The sequence below is a fragment of the Stigmatopora nigra genome, chromosome 7, assembly GCF_051989575.1.
Source record: "Stigmatopora nigra isolate UIUO_SnigA chromosome 7, RoL_Snig_1.1, whole genome shotgun sequence".
Lineage (NCBI taxonomy): Eukaryota > Metazoa > Chordata > Actinopteri > Syngnathiformes > Syngnathidae > Stigmatopora > Stigmatopora nigra.
In genome coordinates this window covers 2,325,864-2,328,528 of record NC_135514.1, presented here as the reverse complement: position 1 = coordinate 2,328,528, position 2,665 = coordinate 2,325,864, and positions in this window count along the sequence as shown.

The window sequence follows — 2,665 nt, the reverse complement described above, 5'->3', positions numbered from 1 at the left end:
CGTGCTGGAGCTGAATAAACTCCTGCTGGGGCGTGAGAGAGGCAGTGCATTGGAGTCCCCGTCACTCACCCTGACTCCCCCCCGCCTATCCTAACCCTCCCAGCCCCAGCCAGCCCTGCCTGTCTATGCTGAGTGGCTCTTCCAGCTGGATGAATACATATGACTGCAAGTCATCATTCTAAAGACATACTACCTGGTTTGCACACCCCCAATCGCCCGGAGCCTCCAACTCTCCACCCGGCAGGGGTCGGACTTTGACTAACTCCTCTCTGGCCCACTGACCCCTTGCACCCTTACCTCCACAAGCAGTTCCCCACACCCCTCATGGTCACAATGGGCCCTCTTTTGTCCCGACAATACAAATGGACTAGGGTTTCAGCTTATTCTGCTGCTTTTCAAAGGGAGGGAAAGAAAGGAAGACATCAGCACGGGATTGGTGGTTCAGGTCACTCACGACAATAGCATTCCCCTTAATTTTGTCCGGGGAAAACCCAACCCTTTAACTAGCTATTACAACCCTGTGACACATGGGAGACATACCTACTTCTGTGGGAAGGGATAAATTTGATATTGCTGAATTGGAAAGATAAACAAGCGGTCTAACCATTTAAAAAAATGTTATGAGCATCTTCCAAAGTTTTAAGGCCACTTTTGCAGGCGGCAGTTACATTAATTAGCATTCAAATGGTGGTTATGATTGAAAATGAAGGGTATGAATGGTTGTCTGTCTCTGTGTGTCCTCTACAACTGACTGGCAACCAGTCTAGGGTGTAGTCAGCCTTTCGCAACCCTTGCGAGCGCTTTAGAAGATGAAAACAAAAGTTAAAGAAAACTAAACTAGAATTAAATTTAAATATATATATATATATATATATATATATATATATATATATATATATATATATATATATATATATATATATATATATATATATATATATATATATATATATATATATATATATATATATATATATATATATATATATATATATATATATATATATATATATATATATATATATATATATATATATATATATATATATATATATATATATATATATATATATATATATATATATATATATATATATATATATATATATATATATACAGACATTTACACGTGTATACACACGTATACACACACATATACACACATATACACACGTATACACACGTATACACACGTATACACACATACACACGTACACACACACATATACACGTATACACACACATATACACACATATACACGTATACACACATATACACACATATACACGTATACACACACATATACAGGTATACACACACATATACACACGTATACACACACATATAAACACGTATACACACATGTACACACATATACACACACATATACACGCGTATACACCTACATATATACACACACATACACACTTACATATATACACACGTATACACATACATATACATACACACACACTTAACGGTACAGACACTATGTTAGGAATGCATACTTTAAAAAAACAAAATCACATTAAGCCATGTTGTTGCGACAAAGAAGTTAGTGAGGGTAGGTAATTAAATTGCTTTATATTTAGAGAGTGGCATTGCTTCCAGCAGAGTCTTGTTAAAGCAAGACACAATTACGACGACACACTGTCTCCTACTGTGGTAATGTAGCACGCATCACACAAGCACAGTGTTCACGTTAAGCATAAACCTTGGTAAAAGGAAGGTATAAATAACTATTGTTAGAGTCAATTTTGTCTCATGTTCATGACTTCTATGTAATCTGCTGTACAAACAAGAGCAATGACTCCTCTCATACACATTTTACAAATACATACACACCCCTCTCTGAGAATCAACCTGTAATTTCTGCTCACTGGGCCATTTGGAGCGGCTACGGCGTCAGCCAGGGCGGGCTTTTTTCATCCTCAACAGTTTTCTCTCTTGCTTTTTTAATCCACAATTATCTAATTATGCTGGAATTGCTGAACATGAGGAGCAAGAAAAAAGTGGGGGTTCAAGTGGGAGTCAGCATGCATTCTCGGTCAGGGCCTGAACCAGAAACGCCATCATGTCACGTCAAGGATGCCCCCTATGGTTACGTTTAGTTCAAATGTATAATTTTCTTTGCGGAAGCGAAATTGCAGGCGTGTCTGCGCGGCCCCATGGTGAGTGGTTATGTTTGAGACATGTGAAAAACACTGAAAACAAATTCATCAGTACAAATGCATACTATATTAAAGGAACACTCGACAGACTATAGATACTGGACAATACATTATACTAGTTAAGTCCATATGTCATTCATTCTACCTTGTAAAGACCCAGATCAAGTATACATTTGGGTTCCCTGGCATGCGTCGTCCCTCCCCCAGAATTTAAGCACTCGTTGTTTGGATCAGTGGTTAACCAACGAAATTGTGAGGCGCTTAAGCCTCCCTCACAAAAAGTGATTAGCACCACACCTCGACACACTCAATTTCTGAACTGGTCCTCGTTCCTGGTTTCTATTCCAACAAATCCAGTAAAGACAGCTTAACCAATTCTGCGAAAAAAAACCGATACATGACTGCCATTCACAAATTACACTTGAAGATACCAGATTGGTGTTGGATTTTATTTTGTGTGTTATTAAAACTATTCATATTGTTCATTTTGAGG